This window comes from Ambystoma mexicanum, chromosome 14 (assembly GCF_040938575.1).
Source record: "Ambystoma mexicanum isolate Mex_15411 chromosome 14, UKY_AmexF1_1, whole genome shotgun sequence".
In the NCBI taxonomy this organism is placed as follows: Eukaryota; Metazoa; Chordata; class Amphibia; order Caudata; family Ambystomatidae; genus Ambystoma; species Ambystoma mexicanum.
In genome coordinates this window covers 421,505,387-421,527,833 of record NC_090940.1, presented here as the reverse complement: position 1 = coordinate 421,527,833, position 22,447 = coordinate 421,505,387, and positions in this window count along the sequence as shown.

The window sequence follows — 22,447 nt, the reverse complement described above, 5'->3', positions numbered from 1 at the left end:
TCTAATGGGAACTAGTCTACTCACAATGAAGTATTTTTTTCCCATTAGAGAAATGGCCCTTCAACCTTGAGAGGCAGAAAGTTCCCCCGTCCAATGGGAACTAGGCTACTAACACTGAAGCATCTATTTCCCATTAGGGAAATGGCCCTCCAATCTGGAGAGGCAGAAAGGTCCTCTTGTCAAATGGGAAATAGCCTACTTCCACTGAAGCATCTATTTCCCATTAGAGAAACGGCCCTCCAACTTGGAGAGGCAGAAAGGTCCTGTCGTCTAATGGGAACTAGCCTACTCACACTGAAGCATCTATTACGACCCTCCAACATGGAGAGGCAGAAAGTTCCCCCCGTCTAATAGGAACTAGCCTACTAACACTGAAGCATCTATTTCCTATTAGAGAAACGGCCCTCCAATCTGGAGAGGCAGAAAGGTCCTCTTGTCTAATAGGAACTAGCTTACTCACGCTGAAGCATCTATTTCCCATTAGAGAAACAGCCCTATAACCTGGAGAGGCAGAAAGGTCACCTCGTCTAATGGGAACTAGCCTACTCACACTGAAGCATCTTTTTCCCTTTAGGGAAACAGCCCTCCAATCTGTAGAGGCAGAAAGGTCCTCTCATCTAATGGGAACTAGCCTACTAACACTGAAGCATCTATTTCCTATTAGAGTAGCGGCCCTCCAATCTGGAGAGGCAGAAAGGTCCTATGGTCTTATGGGAACTAGCCTACTCATACTGAAGCATCTATTTCCCATTCGAGAAACGGCCCTCCAACCTGAAAAAAAAGAAAGGTCCCCTCGTCTAATGGGAACTAGACTACTCACAATGAAGCATTTTTTTCCCATTAGAGAAATGGCCCTCCAACCTTGAGAGGCAGAAAGTTCCCCCGTCTAATGGGAACAAGCATACTAACACTGAAGCATCTATTTCCCATTAGAGAAATGGCCCTCCAATCTGGAGTGGCAGAAAGGTCCTCTTGTCTACCGGGAACTAGACTACTCACACAGAAGCATCTATTTCCCATTAGAGAAATGGCCCTCCAACCTGGAGAGGCAGAAAGGTCCTCTCATCTTCTGGGAACTAGCCTACTCACAATGAAGCATATATTTCCCATTAGAGAAATGGTCCTCCAACCTGGAGAGGCAGAAAGTTCCCCCGTCCAATGGGAACTAGCCTACTAACACTGAAACATCTATTTCCCATTAGAGAAATGGCCCTCCAATCTGGAGAGGCAGAAAGGTCCTCTTGTCAAATGGGAAATAGCCTACTTCCACTGAAGCATCTATTTCCCATTAGAGAAACGGCCCTCCAACTTGGAGAGGCAGAAATGTCCTCTCGTCTAATGGGAACTAGCCTACTCACACTGAAGCATCTATTTCCCATTAGAGAAACGACCCTCCAACATGGAGAGGCAGAAAGTTCCCCCCGTCTAATGGGAACTAGCCTACTAACACTGAAGCATCTTTTTCCTATTAGAGAAACGGCCCTCCAATCTGGAGAGGCAGAAAGGTCCTCTTGTCTAATAGGAACTAGCCTACTCACGCTGAAGCATCTTTTTCCCGTTAGGGAAACAGCCCTCCTATCTGGAGAGGCAGAAAGGTCCTCTTGTCTACGGGGAACTAGACTACTCACACAGAAGCATGTATTTCCCATTAGAGAAATGGCCCTCCAACCTGGAGAGGCAGAAAGGTCCTCTCATCTTCTGGGAACTTGCCTACTCACAATGAAGCATATATTTCCCATTAGAGAAATGGCCCTCCAACCTGGAGAGGCAGAAAGGTCGCCTCGTCTAATAGGAACTAGCCTACTCACACTGAAGCATCTTTTTCCCGTTAGGGAAACAGCCCTCCTATCTGGAGAGGCAGAAAGGTCCTCTTGTCTACGGGGAACTAGACTACTCACACAGAAGCATGTATTTCCCATTAGAGAAATGGCCCTCCAACCTGGAGAGGCAGAAAGGTCCTCTCATCTTCTGGGAACTTGCCTACTCACAATGAAGCATATATTTCCCATTAGAGAAATGGCCCTCCAACCTGGAGAGGCAGAAAGTTCCCCCGTCTAATGGGAACTAGCCTACAAACACTGAAGCATCTATTTCCCATTAGAGAAATGGCCCTCCAACCTGGAGAGACAGAAAGTTCCCCCGTCTAATGGGAACTAGCCTACTAACCCTGAAGCATCTATTTCCCATTAGAGAAACGGCCCTCCAATCTGGAGAGGCAGAAAGGTCCTCTCGTCTAATGGGATCTAGCCTACTCACACTGAAGCATCTATTTCCCATTATAGAAAAGACCCTCACACCTGGAGAGGCAGAAAGGTCTCCTCGTCTAATGGGAACTAGCCTGCTCACACTGAAGCATCTATTTCCCATTAGTGAAACGGCCCTCCAATCTGAAGAAGCAAAAAGGTCCTTTTTTCTAATGGGAACTAGACTACTCACACTGAAGCATCTATTTCCTATCAGAGAAACGGCCCTCCAAAATGGAAAGGCAGAAAGGTCCCCTCGTCTAATGGGACCTAGCCTACTCACAATGAAGCATCTATTTCCCATTAGAGAAATGGCCCTACAATCTGGAGCGGCAGAAAGGTCCTATCGTCTAATGGGAACTAGCCTACTCCCACTGAATCATCTATTTCCCATTAGAGAAACGGCCCTCCAACTTGGATAGGCAGAAAGGTCCTCTCGTCTAATGGGAACTAGCCTACTCCCACTGAAGCATCTATTTCCCATTAGAGAAACGGCCCTCCAACTTGGAGAGGCATAAAGGTCCTCTCGTCTAATGGGAACTAACCTACTCACAATGAAGCATCATTTTCCCATTAGAGAAACGACCCTCCAACATGGAGAGGCAGAAAGTTCCCCCTGTCTAATGGGAACTGGCCTACTAACACTAAAGCATCTATTTTCTATTAGAGAAACGGCCCTCCAATCTGGAGAGGCAGAAAGGTCCTCTTGTCTACGGGGAACTAGCCTACTCACACAGAAGCATATATTTCCAATTAGAGAAATGGCCTTCCAACCTGAAAAGGAAGAAAGGTCCCCTCATCTAATGGGAACTAGCCTACTCACAATGAAGCATCTATTTCCCATTAGAGAAATCGCCCTCCATTCTGGAGAGGCAGAAAGGTCCTCTGGTCTAATGGGAACTAGCCTACTCACACTGAAGCATCTATTTCCCATTAGAGAAACGGCCCGCCAACCTGAAAAGGCAGAAAGGTCCCCTCATCTAATAGGAACTAGTCTACTCACAATGAAGCATCTTTTTCCCATTAGAGAAACGGCCCTCCAACCTTGAGAGGCAGAAAGTTCCCCCGTCTAATGGGAGCTAGCCCACTAACACTGAAGCATCTATTTCCCATTAGAGAAACGGCCCTCCTATCTGGAGAGGCAGAAAGGTCCTCTTGTCTAATACGAACTAGCCTACACACGCTGAAGCATCTATTTCCCATTAGAGAAACGGCCCTCCAACCTGGAGAGGCAGAAAGGTTGCCTCGTCTAATGGGAACTAGCCTACTCAAACTGAAGCATCTTTTTCCCATTAGGGAAACAGCCCTCCAATCTGGAGAGGCAGAAAGGTCCTCTTGTCTATGGGGAACTAGACTACTCACACAGAAGCATCTATTTCCCATTAGAGAAATGGCCCTCCAACCTCGAGAGGCAGAAAGGTCCTCTCATCTTCTGGGAACTAGCCTACTAACACTGAAGCATCTGTTTCCCATTAGAGAAACGGCCCTCCAATCTGGAGAGGCAGAAAGGTTCTCTCGTCTAAAGGGAACTAGCCTACTCACACTGAAGCATCCATTTCCCATTAGAGAAACGGCCCTCCAACCTGGAGAGGCAGAAAGGCCTCCTTGTCTAACGGGAACTAGCCTGCTCACACTGAAGCATCTATTTCCCATTAGGGAAACGGCCCTTCAATCTGAAGAAGCAAAAAGTTCCTCTTGTGTAATGGGAACTAGGCTACTCACACTGAAGCATCAATTTCCCATTAGAGAAACGGCCCTCCAAACTGGAATGGCAGAATGGTCCCCTCGTCTAATGGGAACTAGCCTACTCACAATGAAGCATCTATTTCCCATTAGAGAAATGGCCCTCCAATCCTAAGAGGCAGAAAGTTCCTCACGTCTAATGGGAACTAGCCTACTCCCACTGAAGCATCTATTTCCCATTAGAGAAACGTCCCTCCAACTTGGAGAGGCCGAAAGGTCCTCTGGTCTAATGGGAACTAGCCTACTCCCACTGAAGCATCTATTTCCCATTAGAGAAAAGGCCCTCACACCTGGAGAGGCAGAAAGGTCTCCTCGTCTAATGGGAACTAGCCTGCTCACACTGAAGCATGTATTTCCCATTAGGGAAACGGCCCTCCAATCTGAAGAAGCAAAAAGGTCCTGTTTTCTAATGGGAACTACACTACTCACACTGAAGCATCTATTTCCTATTAGAGAAACGGCCCTCCAAACTGGAGAGGCAGAAAGTTCCCCCCGTCTAATGGGAACTAGCCTACTCCCACTGAAGCAACTATTTCCCATTAGAAAAACGGCCCTCCAACTTGGAGAGGCAGAAAGGTCCTCTCGTTTAATGGGAACTAGGCTACTCACACTGAAGCATCTATTTCCCATTAGAGAAACGGCCCTCCAAACTGGAAAGGCAGAAAGGTCCTCTTGTCTAATGGGAACTAGCCTACTCACACTGAAGCATCTATTTCCCATTAGAGAAACGGCCCTCCAACTTGGAGAGGCAGAAAGGTCCTCTCGTCTAATGGGAACTAGCCTACTCCCACTGAAGCATCTATAACCCATTAGAGAAACGTCCCTCCAACTTGGAGAGGCAGAAAGGTCCTCTGGTCTAATGGGAACTAGCCTACTCCCACTGAAGCATCTATTTCCCATTAAAGAAAAGGCCCTCACACATGGAGAGGCAGAAAGGTCTCCTCGTCTAATGGGAACTAGCCTGCTCACACTGAAGCATCTATTTCCCATTAGGGAAACGGCCCTCCAATCTGAAGAAGCAAAAAGGTCCTGTTTTCTAATGGGAACTAGACTACTCACACTGAAGCATCTATTTCCTATTAGAGAAACGGCCCTCCAAACTGGAGAGGCAGAAAGTTTCCCCTGTCTAATGGGAACTAGCCTACTCCCACTGAAGCAACTATTTCCCATTAGAAAAACGGCCCTCCAACTTGGAGAGGCAGAAAGGTCCTCTCGTTTAATGGGAACTAGGCTACTCACACTGAAGCATCTATTTCCCATTAGAGAAACGGCCCTCCAAACTGGAAAGGCAGAAAGGTCCTCTCGTCTAATGGGAACTAGCCTACTCACACTGAAGCATCTATTTCCCATTAGAGAAACGGCCTTCCAACTTTTTGAGGCAGAAAGGTCCTCTCGTCTAATGGGAACTAGCCTACTCCCACTGAAGCATCTATTACCCATTAGAGAAACGGCATCCAACTTGGAGAGGCAGGAAGTTCCTCTCGTCAAATGGGAACTAGCCTACTCACACTGAAGCATCTATTTCCCATTAGAGAAACAACCCTCCAACATGGAGAGGCAGAAAGGTCTCCTTGTCTAATGGGAACTAGCCTACTAACACTGAAGCATCTATTTCCTATTAGAGAAACGGCCCTCCAATCTGGAGAGGCAGAAAGGTCCTCTTGTCTAATGGGAACTAGCCTACTCACACTAAAGCATCTATTTACCATTAGAGAAACAGCCCTCATACCTGGAGAGGCAGAAAGGTCTCCTTGTCTAATGGGAACTAGCCTGCTCACCCTGAAGCATCTATTTCCCATTAGGGAAACGGCCCTCCAATCTGAAGAATCAAAAAGGTCCTCTTTTCTAATGGGAACTAGACTACTTACACTGAAGCATCTACTTCCCATTAGAGAAACGGCCCTCCAAACTGGAAAGGCAGAAAGGTCCCCTCGTCTAATGGGAACTAGCCTACTCACAATGAAGCATCTATTTCCCATTAGAGAAATGGCCCTCCAATCTGGAGCGGCAGAAAGGTCCTCTTGTCTAATGGGAACTAGCCTACTCCCACTGAAGCATCTATTTCCCATTAGAGAAACGGCCCTCACACCTGGAGAGGCAGAAAGGTCTCCTTGTCTAATGGGAACTAGCCTACTCACAATGAAGCATCTATTTCCCATTAGAGAAATCGCCCTCCATTCTGGAGAGGCAGAAAGATCCTCTCGTCTAATGGGAACTAGCCTACTAAGACTGAAGCATCTATTTCCTATTAGAGTAACGGCCCTCCAATCTGGAGAGGCAGAACGGTCCTATAGTCTAATGGGAACTAGCCTACTCACACTGAAGCATCTATTTCCCATTAGAGAAACGGCCCTCCAACCTGAAAAGGCAGAAAGGTCCCCTCATCTAATGGGAACTAGTCTACTCACAATGAAGTATTTTTTTCCATTAGAGAAATGGCCCTTCAACCTTGAGAGGCAGAAAGTTCCCCCGTCTAATGGGAACAAGCCTACTAACACTGAAGCATGTATTTCACATTAGAGAAATGGCCCTCCAATCTGGAGAGGCAGAAAGGTCCTCTTGTCTACAGGGAACTAGACTACTCACACAGAAGCATCTATTTCCCATTAGAGCAATGGCCCTGCAACCTGGAGAGGCAGAAAGTTCCCCTGTCCAATGGGAACTAGCCTACTAACACTGAAGCATCTATTTCCCATTAGAGAAACGGCCCTCCAACTTGGAGAGGCAGAAAGGCCCTGTCGTCTAATGGGAACTAGCCTACTCACACTGAAGCATCTATTTCCCATTAGAGAAACGACCCTCCAACATGGAGAGGCAGAAAGTTCCCCCCGTCTAATAGGAACTAGCCTACTAACACTGAAGCATCTATTTCCTATTAGAGAAACGGCCCTCCAATCTGGAGAGGCAGAAAGGTCCTCTTGTCTAATAGGAACTAGCCTACTCACACTGAAGCATCTATTTCCCATTAGAGAAACAGCCCTCCAACCTGGAGAGGCAGAAAGGTCACCTCGTCTAATGGGAACTAGCCTACTCACACTGAAGCATCTTTTTCCCTTTAGGGAAACAGCCCTCCAATCTGTAGAGGCAGAAAGGTCCTCTCATCTAATGGGAACTAGCCTACTAACACTGAAGCATCTATTTCCTATTAGAGTAACGGCCCTCCAATCTGGAGAGGCAGAAAGGCCCTATGGTCTTATGGGAACTAGCCTACTCATACTGAAGCATCTATTTCCCATTAGAGAAATGGCCCTCCAACCTGAAAAAAAGAAAGGTCCCCTCGTCTAATGGGAACTAGACTACTCACAATGAAGCATTTTTTTCCCATTAGAGAAATGGCCCTCCAACCTTGAGAGGCAGAAAGTTCCCCCGTCTAATGGGAACAAGCATACTAACACTGAAGCATCTATTTCCCATTAGAGAAATGGCCCTCCAATCTGGAGAGGCAGAAAGGTCCTCTTGTCTACCGGGAACTAGACTACTCACACAGAAGCATCTATTTCCCATTAGAGAAATGGCCCTCCAACCTGGAGAGGCAGAAAGGTCCTCTCATCTTCTGGGAACTAGCCTACTCACAATGAAGCATATATTTCTCATTAGAGAAATGGCCCTCCAACCTGGAGAGGCAGAAAGTTCCCCCGTCCAATGGGAACTAGCCTACTAACACTGAAACATCTATTTCCCATTAGAGAAATGGCCCTCCAATCTGGAGAGGCAGAAAGGTCCTCTTGTCAAATGGGAAATAGCCTACTTCCACTGAAGCATCTATTTCCCATTAGAGAAACGGCCCTCCAACTTGGAGAGGCAGAAAGGTCCTCTCGTCTAATGGGAACTAGCCTACTCACACTGATGCATCTATTTCCCATTAGAGAAACGACCCTCCAACATGGAGAGGCAGAAAGTTCCCCCCGTCTAATGGGAACTAGCCTACTAACACTGAAGCATCTTTTTCCTATTAGAGAAACGGCCCTCCAATCTGGAGAGGCAGAAAGGTCCTCTTGTCTAATAGGAACTAGCCTACTCACGCTAAAGCATCTATTTCCCATTAGAGAAACGGCCCTCCAACCTGGAGAGGCAGAAAGGTCGCCTCGTCTAATGGGAACTAGCCTACTCACACTGAAGCATCTTTTTCCCGTTAGGGAAACAGCCCTTCTATCTGGAGAGGCAGAAAGGTCCTCTTGTCTACGGGGAACTAGACTACTCACACAGAAGCATGTATTTCCCATTAGAGAAATGGCCCTCCAACCTGGAGAGGCAGAAAGGTCCTCTCATCTTCTGGGAACTTGCCTACTCACAATGAAGCATATATTTCCCATTAGAGAAATGGCCCTCCAACCTGGAGAGGCAGAAAGTTCCCCCGTCTAATGGGAACTAGCCTACTAACCCTGAAGCATCTATTTCCCATTAGAGAAACGGCCCTCCAATCTGGAGAGGCAGAAAGGTCCTCTCGTCTAATGGGATCTAGCCTACTCACACTGAAGCATCTATTTCCCATTATAGAAAAGGCCCTCACACCTGGAGAGGCAGAAAGGTCTCCTCGTCTAATGGGAACTAGCCTGCTCACACTGAAGCATCTATTTCCCATTAGTGAAACGGCCCTCCAATCTGAAGAAGCAAAAAGGTCCTTTTTTCTAATGGGAACTAGACTACTCACACTGAAGCATCTATTTCCTATCAGAGAAACGGCCCTCCAAAATGGAAAGGCAGAAAGGTCCCCTTGTCTAATGGGACCTAGCCTACTCACAATGAAGCATCTATTTCCCATTAGAGAAATGGCCCTACAATCTGGAGCGGCAGAAAGGTCCTCTCGTCTAATGGGAACTAGCCTACTCCCACTGAAGCATCTATTTCCCATTAGAGAAACGGCCCTCCAACTTGGAGCGGCAGAAAGGTCCTCTCGTCTAATGGGAACTAGCCTACTCCCACTGAAGCATTTATTTCCCATTAGAGAAATCGCCCTCCATTCTGGAGAGGCAGAAAGATCCTCTCGTCTAATGGGAACTAGCCTACTAAGACTGAAGCATCTATTTCCTATTAGAGTAACGGCCCTCCAATCTGGAGAGGCAGAACGGTCCTATAGTCTAATGGGAACTAGCCTACTCACACTGAAGCATCTATTTCCCATTAGAGAAACGGCCCTCCAACCTGAAAAGGCAGAAAGGTCCCCTCATCTAATGGGAACTAGTCTACTCACAATGAAGTATTTTTTTCCCATTAGAGAAATGGCCCTTCAACCTTGAGAGGCAGAAAGTTCCCCCGTCCAATGGGAACTAGGCTACTAACACTGAAGCATCTATTTCCCATTAGGGAAATGGCCCTCCAATCTGGAGAGGCAGAAAGGTCCTCTTGTCAAATGGGAAATAGCCTACTTCCACTGAAGCATCTATTTCCCATTAGAGAAACGGCCCTCCAACTTGGAGAGGCAGAAAGGTCCTGTCGTCTAATGGGAACTAGCCTACTCACACTGAAGCATCTATTACGACCCTCCAACATGGAGAGGCAGAAAGTTCCCCCCGTCTAATAGGAACTAGCCTACTAACACTGAAGCATCTATTTCCTATTAGAGAAACGGCCCTCCAATCTGGAGAGGCAGAAAGGTCCTCTTGTCTAATAGGAACTAGCTTACTCACGCTGAAGCATCTATTTCCCATTAGAGAAACAGCCCTATAACCTGGAGAGGCAGAAAGGTCACCTCGTCTAATGGGAACTAGCCTACTCACACTGAAGCATCTTTTTCCCTTTAGGGAAACAGCCCTCCAATCTGTAGAGGCAGAAAGGTCCTCTCATCTAATGGGAACTAGCCTACTAACACTGAAGCATCTATTTCCTATTAGAGTAGCGGCCCTCCAATCTGGAGAGGCAGAAAGGTCCTATGGTCTTATGGGAACTAGCCTACTCATACTGAAGCATCTATTTCCCATTCGAGAAACGGCCCTCCAACCTGAAAAAAAAGAAAGGTCCCCTCGTCTAATGGGAACTAGACTACTCACAATGAAGCATTTTTTTCCCATTAGAGAAATGGCCCTCCAACCTTGAGAGGCAGAAAGTTCCCCCGTCTAATGGGAACAAGCATACTAACACTGAAGCATCTATTTCCCATTAGAGAAATGGCCCTCCAATCTGGAGTGGCAGAAAGGTCCTCTTGTCTACCGGGAACTAGACTACTCACACAGAAGCATCTATTTCCCATTAGAGAAATGGCCCTCCAACCTGGAGAGGCAGAAAGGTCCTCTCATCTTCTGGGAACTAGCCTACTCACAATGAAGCATATATTTCCCATTAGAGAAATGGTCCTCCAACCTGGAGAGGCAGAAAGTTCCCCCGTCCAATGGGAACTAGCCTACTAACACTGAAACATCTATTTCCCATTAGAGAAATGGCCCTCCAATCTGGAGAGGCAGAAAGGTCCTCTTGTCAAATGGGAAATAGCCTACTTCCACTGAAGCATCTATTTCCCATTAGAGAAACGGCCCTCCAACTTGGAGAGGCAGAAATGTCCTCTCGTCTAATGGGAACTAGCCTACTCACACTGAAGCATCTATTTCCCATTAGAGAAACGACCCTCCAACATGGAGAGGCAGAAAGTTCCCCCCGTCTAATGGGAACTAGCCTACTAACACTGAAGCATCTTTTTCCTATTAGAGAAACGGCCCTCCAATCTGGAGAGGCAGAAAGGTCCTCTTGTCTAATAGGAACTAGCCTACTCACGCTGAAGCATCTTTTTCCCGTTAGGGAAACAGCCCTCCTATCTGGAGAGGCAGAAAGGTCCTCTTGTCTACGGGGAACTAGACTACTCACACAGAAGCATGTATTTCCCATTAGAGAAATGGCCCTCCAACCTGGAGAGGCAGAAAGGTCCTCTCATCTTCTGGGAACTTGCCTACTCACAATGAAGCATATATTTCCCATTAGAGAAATGGCCCTCCAACCTGGAGAGGCAGAAAGGTCGCCTCGTCTAATAGGAACTAGCCTACTCACACTGAAGCATCTTTTTCCCGTTAGGGAAACAGCCCTCCTATCTGGAGAGGCAGAAAGGTCCTCTTGTCTACGGGGAACTAGACTACTCACACAGAAGCATGTATTTCCCATTAGAGAAATGGCCCTCCAACCTGGAGAGGCAGAAAGGTCCTCTCATCTTCTGGGAACTTGCCTACTCACAATGAAGCATATATTTCCCATTAGAGAAATGGCCCTCCAACCTGGAGAGGCAGAAAGTTCCCCCGTCTAATGGGAACTAGCCTACAAACACTGAAGCATCTATTTCCCATTAGAGAAATGGCCCTCCAACCTGGAGAGACAGAAAGTTCCCCCGTCTAATGGGAACTAGCCTACTAACCCTGAAGCATCTATTTCCCATTAGAGAAACGGCCCTCCAATCTGGAGAGGCAGAAAGGTCCTCTCGTCTAATGGGATCTAGCCTACTCACACTGAAGCATCTATTTCCCATTATAGAAAAGACCCTCACACCTGGAGAGGCAGAAAGGTCTCCTCGTCTAATGGGAACTAGCCTGCTCACACTGAAGCATCTATTTCCCATTAGTGAAACGGCCCTCCAATCTGAAGAAGCAAAAAGGTCCTTTTTTCTAATGGGAACTAGACTACTCACACTGAAGCATCTATTTCCTATCAGAGAAACGGCCCTCCAAAATGGAAAGGCAGAAAGGTCCCCTCGTCTAATGGGACCTAGCCTACTCACAATGAAGCATCTATTTCCCATTAGAGAAATGGCCCTACAATCTGGAGCGGCAGAAAGGTCCTATCGTCTAATGGGAACTAGCCTACTCCCACTGAATCATCTATTTCCCATTAGAGAAACGGCCCTCCAACTTGGATAGGCAGAAAGGTCCTCTCGTCTAATGGGAACTAGCCTACTCCCACTGAAGCATCTATTTCCCATTAGAGAAACGGCCCTCCAACTTGGAGAGGCATAAAGGTCCTCTCGTCTAATGGGAACTAACCTACTCACAATGAAGCATCATTTTCCCATTAGAGAAACGACCCTCCAACATGGAGAGGCAGAAAGTTCCCCCTGTCTAATGGGAACTGGCCTACTAACACTAAAGCATCTATTTTCTATTAGAGAAACGGCCCTCCAATCTGGAGAGGCAGAAAGGTCCTCTTGTCTACGGGGAACTAGCCTACTCACACAGAAGCATATATTTCCAATTAGAGAAATGGCCTTCCAACCTGAAAAGGAAGAAAGGTCCCCTCATCTAATGGGAACTAGCCTACTCACAATGAAGCATCTATTTCCCATTAGAGAAATCGCCCTCCATTCTGGAGCGGCAGAAAGGTCCTCTGGTCTAATGGGAACTAGCCTACTCACACTGAAGCATCTATTTCCCATTAGAGAAACGGCCCGCCAACCTGAAAAGGCAGAAAGGTCCCCTCATCTAATAGGAACTAGTCTACTCACAATGAAGCATCTTTTTCCCATTAGAGAAACGGCCCTCCAACCTTGAGAGGCAGAAAGTTCCCCCGTCTAATGGGAGCTAGCCCACTAACACTGAAGCATCTATTTCCCATTAGAGAAACGGCCCTCCTATCTGGAGAGGCAGAAAGGTCCTCTTGTCTAATACGAACTAGCCTACACACGCTGAAGCATCTATTTCCCATTAGAGAAACGGCCCTCCAACCTGGAGAGGCAGAAAGGTTGCCTCGTCTAATGGGAACTAGCCTACTCAAACTGAAGCATCTTTTTCCCATTAGGGAAACAGCCCTCCAATCTGGAGAGGCAGAAAGGTCCTCTTGTCTATGGGGAACTAGACTACTCACACAGAAGCATCTATTTCCCATTAGAGAAATGGCCCTCCAACCTCGAGAGGCAGAAAGGTCCTCTCATCTTCTGGGAACTAGCCTACTAACACTGAAGCATCTGTTTCCCATTAGAGAAACGGCCCTCCAATCTGGAGAGGCAGAAAGGTTCTCTCGTCTAAAGGGAACTAGCCTACTCACACTGAAGCATCCATTTCCCATTAGAGAAACGGCCCTCCAACCTGGAGAGGCAGAAAGGCCTCCTTGTCTAACGGGAACTAGCCTGCTCACACTGAAGCATCTATTTCCCATTAGGGAAACGGCCCTTCAATCTGAAGAAGCAAAAAGTTCCTCTTGTGTAATGGGAACTAGGCTACTCACACTGAAGCATCAATTTCCCATTAGAGAAACGGCCCTCCAAACTGGAATGGCAGAATGGTCCCCTCGTCTAATGGGAACTAGCCTACTCACAATGAAGCATCTATTTCCCATTAGAGAAATGGCCCTCCAATCCTAAGAGGCAGAAAGTTCCTCACGTCTAATGGGAACTAGCCTACTCCCACTGAAGCATCTATTTCCCATTAGAGAAACGTCCCTCCAACTTGGAGAGGCCGAAAGGTCCTCTGGTCTAATGGGAACTAGCCTACTCCCACTGAAGCATCTATTTCCCATTAGAGAAAAGGCCCTCACACCTGGAGAGGCAGAAAGGTCTCCTCGTCTAATGGGAACTAGCCTGCTCACACTGAAGCATGTATTTCCCATTAGGGAAACGGCCCTCCAATCTGAAGAAGCAAAAAGGTCCTGTTTTCTAATGGGAACTACACTACTCACACTGAAGCATCTATTTCCTATTAGAGAAACGGCCCTCCAAACTGGAGAGGCAGAAAGTTCCCCCCGTCTAATGGGAACTAGCCTACTCCCACTGAAGCAACTATTTCCCATTAGAAAAACGGCCCTCCAACTTGGAGAGGCAGAAAGGTCCTCTCGTTTAATGGGAACTAGGCTACTCACACTGAAGCATCTATTTCCCATTAGAGAAACGGCCCTCCAAACTGGAAAGGCAGAAAGGTCCTCTTGTCTAATGGGAACTAGCCTACTCACACTGAAGCATCTATTTCCCATTAGAGAAACGGCCCTCCAACTTGGAGAGGCAGAAAGGTCCTCTCGTCTAATGGGAACTAGCCTACTCCCACTGAAGCATCTATAACCCATTAGAGAAACGTCCCTCCAACTTGGAGAGGCAGAAAGGTCCTCTGGTCTAATGGGAACTAGCCTACTCCCACTGAAGCATCTATTTCCCATTAAAGAAAAGGCCCTCACACATGGAGAGGCAGAAAGGTCTCCTCGTCTAATGGGAACTAGCCTGCTCACACTGAAGCATCTATTTCCCATTAGGGAAACGGCCCTCCAATCTGAAGAAGCAAAAAGGTCCTGTTTTCTAATGGGAACTAGACTACTCACACTGAAGCATCTATTTCCTATTAGAGAAACGGCCCTCCAAACTGGAGAGGCAGAAAGTTTCCCCTGTCTAATGGGAACTAGCCTACTCCCACTGAAGCAACTATTTCCCATTAGAAAAACGGCCCTCCAACTTGGAGAGGCAGAAAGGTCCTCTCGTTTAATGGGAACTAGGCTACTCACACTGAAGCATCTATTTCCCATTAGAGAAACGGCCCTCCAAACTGGAAAGGCAGAAAGGTCCTCTCGTCTAATGGGAACTAGCCTACTCACACTGAAGCATCTATTTCCCATTAGAGAAACGGCCTTCCAACTTTTTGAGGCAGAAAGGTCCTCTCGTCTAATGGGAACTAGCCTACTCCCACTGAAGCATCTATTACCCATTAGAGAAACGGCATCCAACTTGGAGAGGCAGGAAGTTCCTCTCGTCAAATGGGAACTAGCCTACTCACACTGAAGCATCTATTTCCCATTAGAGAAACAACCCTCCAACATGGAGAGGCAGAAAGGTCTCCTTGTCTAATGGGAACTAGCCTACTAACACTGAAGCATCTATTTCCTATTAGAGAAACGGCCCTCCAATCTGGAGAGGCAGAAAGGTCCTCTTGTCTAATGGGAACTAGCCTACTCACACTAAAGCATCTATTTACCATTAGAGAAACAGCCCTCATACCTGGAGAGGCAGAAAGGTCTCCTTGTCTAATGGGAACTAGCCTGCTCACCCTGAAGCATCTATTTCCCATTAGGGAAACGGCCCTCCAATCTGAAGAATCAAAAAGGTCCTCTTTTCTAATGGGAACTAGACTACTTACACTGAAGCATCTACTTCCCATTAGAGAAACGGCCCTCCAAACTGGAAAGGCAGAAAGGTCCCCTCGTCTAATGGGAACTAGCCTACTCACAATGAAGCATCTATTTCCCATTAGAGAAATGGCCCTCCAATCTGGAGCGGCAGAAAGGTCCTCTTGTCTAATGGGAACTAGCCTACTCCCACTGAAGCATCTATTTCCCATTAGAGAAACGGCCCTCACACCTGGAGAGGCAGAAAGGTCTCCTTGTCTAATGGGAACTAGCCTACTCACAATGAAGCATCTATTTCCCATTAGAGAAATCGCCCTCCATTCTGGAGAGGCAGAAAGATCCTCTCGTCTAATGGGAACTAGCCTACTAAGACTGAAGCATCTATTTCCTATTAGAGTAACGGCCCTCCAATCTGGAGAGGCAGAACGGTCCTATAGTCTAATGGGAACTAGCCTACTCACACTGAAGCATCTATTTCCCATTAGAGAAACGGCCCTCCAACCTGAAAAGGCAGAAAGGTCCCCTCATCTAATGGGAACTAGTCTACTCACAATGAAGTATTTTTTTCCATTAGAGAAATGGCCCTTCAACCTTGAGAGGCAGAAAGTTCCCCCGTCTAATGGGAACAAGCCTACTAACACTGAAGCATGTATTTCACATTAGAGAAATGGCCCTCCAATCTGGAGAGGCAGAAAGGTCCTCTTGTCTACAGGGAACTAGACTACTCACAGAGAAGCATCTATTTCCCATTAGAGCAATGGCCCTGCAACCTGGAGAGGCAGAAAGTTCCCCTGTCCAATGGGAACTAGCCTACTAACACTGAAGCATCTATTTCCCATTAGAGAAACGGCCCTCCAACTTGGAGAGGCAGAAAGGCCCTGTCGTCTAATGGGAACTAGCCTACTCACACTGAAGCATCTATTTCCCATTAGAGAAACGACCCTCCAACATGGAGAGGCAGAAAGTTCCCCCCGTCTAATAGGAACTAGCCTACTAACACTGAAGCATCTATTTCCTATTAGAGAAACGGCCCTCCAATCTGGAGAGGCAGAAAGGTCCTCTTGTCTAATAGGAACTAGCCTACTCACACTGAAGCATCTATTTCCCATTAGAGAAACAGCCCTCCAACCTGGAGAGGCAGAAAGGTCACCTCGTCTAATGGGAACTAGCCTACTCACACTGAAGCATCTTTTTCCCTTTAGGGAAACAGCCCTCCAATCTGTAGAGGCAGAAAGGTCCTCTCATCTAATGGGAACTAGCCTACTAACACTGAAGCATCTATTTCCTATTAGAGTAACGGCCCTCCAATCTGGAGAGGCAGAAAGGCCCTATGGTCTTATGGGAACTAGCCTACTCATACTGAAGCATCTATTTCCCATTAGAGAAATGGCCCTCCAACCTGAAAAAAAGAAAGGTCCCCTCGTCTAATGGGAACTAGACTACTCACAATGAAGCATTTTTTTCCCATTAGAGAAATGGCCCTCCAACCTTGAGAGGCAGAAAGTTCCCCCGTCTAATGGGAACAAGCATACTAACACTGAAGCATCTATTTCCCATTAGAGAAATGGCCCTCCAATCTGGAGAGGCAGAAAGGTCCTCTTGTCTACCGGGAACTAGACTACTCACACAGAAGCATCTATTTCCCATTAGAGAAATGGCCCTCCAACCTGGAGAGGCAGAAAGGTCCTCTCATCTTCTGGGAACTAGCCTACTCACAATGAAGCATATATTTCTCATTAGAGAAATGGCCCTCCAACCTGGAGAGGCAGAAAGTTCCCCCGTCCAATGGGAACTAGCCTACTAACACTGAAACATCTATTTCCCATTAGAGAAATGGCCCTCCAATCTGGAGAGGCAGAAAGGTCCTCTTGTCAAATGGGAAATAGCCTACTTCCACTGAAGCATCTATTTCCCATTAGAGAAACGGCCCTCCAACTTGGAGAGGCAGAAAGGTCCTCTCGTCTAATGGGAACTAGCCTACTCACACTGATGCATCTATTTCCCATTAGAGAAACGACCCTCCAACATGGAGAGGCAGAAAGTTCCCCCCGTCTAATGGGAACTAGCCTACTAACACTGAAGCATCTTTTTCCTATTAGAGAAACGGCCCTCCAATCTGGAGAGGCAGAAAGGTCCTCTTGTCTAATAGGAACTAGCCTACTCACGCTAAAGCATCTATTTCCCATTAGAGAAACGGCCCTCCAACCTGGAGAGGCAGAAAGGTCGCCTCGTCTAATGGGAACTAGCCTACTCACACTGAAGCATCTTTTTCCCGTTAGGGAAACAGCCCTTCTATCTGGAGAGGCAGAAAGGTCCTCTTGTCTACGGGGAACTAGACTACTCACACAGAAGCATGTATTTCCCATTAGAGAAATGGCCCTCCAACCTGGAGAGGCAGAAAGGTCCTCTCATCTTCTGGGAACTTGCCTACTCACAATGAAGCATATATTTCCCATTAGAGAAATGGCCCTCCAACCTGGAGAGGCAGAAAGTTCCCCCGTCTAATGGGAACTAGCCTACAAACACTGAAGCATCTATTTCCCATTAGAGAAATGGCCCTCCAACCTGGAGAGACAGAAAGTTCCCCCGTCTAATGGGAACTAGCCTACTAACCCTGAAGCATCTATTTCCCATCAGAGAAACGGCCCTCCAATCTGGAGAGGCAGAAAGGTCCTCTCGTCTAATGGGATCTAGCCTACTCACACTGAAGCATCTATTTCCCATTAGAGAAAAGGCCCTCACACCTGGAGAGGCAGAAAGGTCTCCTCGTCTAATGGGAACTAGCCTGCTCACACTGAAGCATCTATTTCCCATTAGTGAAACGGCCCTCCAATCTGAAGAAGCAAAAAGGTCCTGTTTTCTAATGGGAACTAGACTACTCACACTGAAGCATCTATTTCCTATTAGAGAAACGGCCCTCCAAAATGGAAAGGCAGAAAGGTCCCCTCGTCTAATGGGACCTAGCCTACTCACAATGAAGCATCTATTTCCCATTAGAGAAATGGCCCTACAATCTGGAGCGGCAGAAAGGTCCTATCGTCTAATGGGAACTAGCCTACTCCCACTGAATCATCTATTTCCCATTAGAGAAACGGCCCTCCAACTTGGAGAGGCATGAAGGTCCTCTCGTCTAATGGGAACTAACCTACTCACAATGAAGCATCATTTTCCCATTAGAGAAACGACCCTCCAACATGGAGAGGCAGAAAGTTCCCCCTGTCTAATGGGAACTAGCCTACTAACACTAAAGCATCTATTTCCTATTAGAGAAACGGCCCTCCAATCTGGAGAGGCAGAAAGGTCCTCTTGTCTACGGGGAACTAGCCTACTCACACAGAAGCATATATTTCCCATTAGAGAAATGGCCTTCCAACCTGAAAAGGCAGAAAGGTCCCCTCATCTAATGGGAACTAGCCTACTCACAATGAAGCATCTATTTCCCATTAGAGAAATCGCCCTCCATTCTGGAGAGGCAGAAAGGTCCTCTGGTCTAATGGGAACTAGCCTACTCACAATGAAGCATCTATTTCCCATTAGAGAAACGGCCCGCCAACCTGAAAAGGCAGAAAGGTCCCCTCATCTAATAGGAACTAGTCTACTCACAATGAAGCATCTTTTTCCCATTAGAGAAACGGCCCTCCAACCTTGAGAGGCAGAAAGTTCCCCCGTCTAATGGGAGCTAGCCCACTAACACTGAAGCATCTATTTCCCATTAGAGAAACGGCCCTCCAATCTGGAGAGGCAGAAAGGTCCTCTTGCCAAATGGGAACTAGCCTACTCCCAACTGAAGCATCTATTTCCCATTAGAGAAACGGCCCTCCAACTTGGAGAGGCAGAAAGTTCCTCTTGCCAAATGGGAACTAGCCTACTCCCACTGACGCATCTATTTCCCATTAGAGAAACGGCCCTCCAACTTGGAGAGGCAGAAAGGTCCTCTCGTCTAATGGGAACTAGCCTACTCACACTGAAGCATCTATTTCCCATTAGAGAAACGTCCCTCCAACCTGAAAAGGCAGAAAGGTCCCCTCATCTAATGGGAACTAGCCTACTCACAATGAAGCATCTATTTCCCATTAGAGAAATCGCCCTCCATTCTGGAGAGGCAGAAAGATCCTCTCGTCTAATGGGAACTAGCCTACTAAGACTGAAGCATCTATTTCCTATTAGAGTAACGGCCCTCTAATCTGGAGAGGCAGAAAGGTCCTATGGTCTAATGGGAACTAGCCTACTCACACTGAAGCATCTATTTCCCATTAGAGAAACAGCCCTCCAACCTGAAAAGGCAGAAAGGTCCCCTCATCTAATGGGAACTAGTCTACTCACAATGAAGTATTTTTTTCCCATTAGAGAAATGGCCCTCCAACCTTGAGAGGCAGAAAGTTCCCCCGTCTAATGGGAACAAGCTTACTAACACTGAGCATCTATTTCCCATTAGAGAAATGACCCTCCAATCTGGAGAGGCAGAAAGGTCCTCTTGTCTACCGGGAACTAGACTACTCACACAGAAGCATCTATTTCCCATTAGAGCAATGGCCCTCCAACCTGGAGAGGCAGAAAGGTCCTCTCATCTTCTGGGAACTAGCCTACTCACAATGAAGCATATATTTCCCATTAGAGAAATGGCCCTCCAACCTGGAGAGGCAGAAAGTTCCCCCGTCCAATGGGAACTAGCCTACTAACACTGAAGTATCTATTTCCCATTAGTGAAATGGCCCTCCAATCTGGAGAGGCAGAAAGGTCCTCTTGTCAAATGGGAAATAGCCTACTTCCACTGAAGCATCTATTTCCCATTAGAGGAACGGCCCTCCAACTTGGAGCGGCAGAAAGGTCCTCTCGTCTAATGGGAACTAGCCTACTCACACTGAAGCATCTATTTCCCATTAGAGAAACGACCCTCCAACATGGAGAGGCACAAAGTTCCCCCCGTCTAATGGGAACTAGCCTACTCACACTGAAGCATCTATTTCCTATTAGAGAAACCGCCCTCCAATCTGGAGAGGCAGAAAGGCCGTCTTGTCTAATAGGAACTAGCCTACTCACGCTGAAGCATCTATTTCACATTAGAGAAACGGCCCTCCAACCTGGAGAGGCAGAAAGGTCACCTCGTCTAATGGGAACTAGCCTACTCACAGTGAAGCATCTTTTTCCCTTTAGGGAAACAGCCCTCCAATCTGGAGAGGCAGAAAGGTCCTCTCGTCTAATGGGAACTAGCCTACTAACACTGAAGCATCTATTTCCTATTAGAGTAACGGCCCTCCAATCTGGAGAGGCAGAAAGGTCCTATGGTCTAATGGGAACTAGCCTACTCACACTGAAGCATCTATTTCCCATTAGAGAAACGGCCCTCCAACTTGGAGAGGCACAAAGGTCCTCTTGCCAAATGGGAACTAGCCTACTCCCACTGACGCATCTATTTCCCATTAGAGAAACGGCCCTACAACTTGGAGAGGCAGAAAGGTCCTCTCGTCTAATGGGAACTAGCCTACTCACACTGAAGCATCTATTTCCCATTAGAGAAACGTCCCTCCAACCTGAAAAGGCAGAAAGGTCCCCTCATCTAATGGGAACTAGCCTCCTCACAATGAAGCATCTATTTCCCATTAGAGAAATCGCCCTCCATTCTGGAGAGGCAGAAAGATCCTCTCGTCTAATGGGAACTAGCCTACTAAGACTGAAGCATCTATTTCCTATTAGAGTAACGGCCCTCTAATCTGGAGAGGCAGAAAGGTCCTATGGTCTAATGGGAACTAGCCTACTCACACTGAAGCATCTATTTCCCATTAGAGAAACGGCCCTCCAACCTGAAAAGGCAGAAAGGTCCCCTCATCTAATGGGAACTAGTCTACTCACAATGAAGTATTTTTTTCCCATTAGGGAAATGGCCCTCCAACCTTGAGAGGCAGAAAGTTCCCCCGTCTAATGGGAACAAGCTTACTAACACTGAGCATCTATTTCCCATTAGAGAAATGACCCTCCAATCTGGAGAGGCAGAAAGGTCCTCTTGTCTACCGGGAACTAGACTACTCACACAGAAGCATCTATTTCCCATTAGAGCAATGGCCCTCCAACCTGGAGAGGCAGAAAGGTCCTCTCATCTTCTGGGAACTAGCCTACTCACAATGAAGCATATATTTCCCATTAGAGAAATGGCCCTCCAACCTGGAGAGGCAGAAAGTTCCCCCGTCCAATGGGAACTAGCCTACTAACACTGAAGTATCTATTTCCCATTAGTGAAATGGCCCTCCAATCTGGAGAGGCAGAAAGGTCCTCTTGTCAAATGGGAAATAGCCTACTTCCACTGAAGCATCTATTTCCCATTAGAGAAACGGCCCTCCAACTTGGAGCGGCAGAAAGGTCCTCTCGTCTAATGGGAACTAGCCTACTCACACTGAAGCATCTATTTCCCATTAGAGAAACGACCCTCCAACATGGAGAGGCACAAAGTTCCCCCCGTCTAATGGGAACTAGCCTACTCACACTGAAGCATCTATTTCCTATTAGAGAAACCGCCCTCCAATCTGGAGAGGCAGAAAGGCCGTCTTGTCTAATAGGAACTAGCCTACTCACGCTGAAGCATCTATTTCACATTAGAGAAACGGCCCTCCAACCTGGAGAGGCAGAAAGGTCACCTCGTCTAATGGGAACTAGCCTACTCACACTGAAGCATCTTTTTCCCTTTAGGGAAACAGCCCTCCAATCTGGAGAGGCAGAAAGGTCCTCTCGTCTAATGGGAACTAGCCTACTAACACTGAAGCATCTATTTCCTATTAGAGTAACGGCCCTCCAATCTGGAGAGGCAGAAAGGTCCTATGGTCTAATGGGAACTAGCCTACTCACACTGAAGCATCTATTTCCCATTAGAGAAACGGCCCTCCAACCTGAAAAGGCAGAAAGTTCCCCTCATCTAATGGGAACTAGTCTACTCACAATGAAGCTTTTTTTTCCCATTAGAGAAATGGCCCTCCAACCTTGAGAGGCAGAAAGTTCCCCCGTCTAATGGGAACAAGCCTACTAACACTGAAGCATCTATTTCCCATTAGAGAAATGGCCGTCCAATCTGGAGAGGCAGAAAGGTCCTCTTGTCTACCGGGAACTAGACTACTCACACAGAAGCATCTATTTCCCATTAGAGAAAAGGCCCTCCAACCTGGAGAGGCAGAAAGCTCCTCTCATCTTCTGGGAACTAGCCTACTCACAATGAAGCATATATTTCCCATTAGAGAAATGGCCCTCCAACCTGGTGAGGCAGAAAGTTCCCCCGCCCAATGGGAACTAGCCTACTAACATTGAATCATCTATTTCCCATTAGAGAAATGGCCCTCCAATCTGGAGAGGCAGAAAGGTCTTCTTGTCAAATGGGAAATAGCCTACTTCCACTGAAGCATCTATTTCCCATTAGAGAAACGGCCCTCCAATTTGGAGAGGCAGAAAGGTCCTCTCGTCTAATGGGA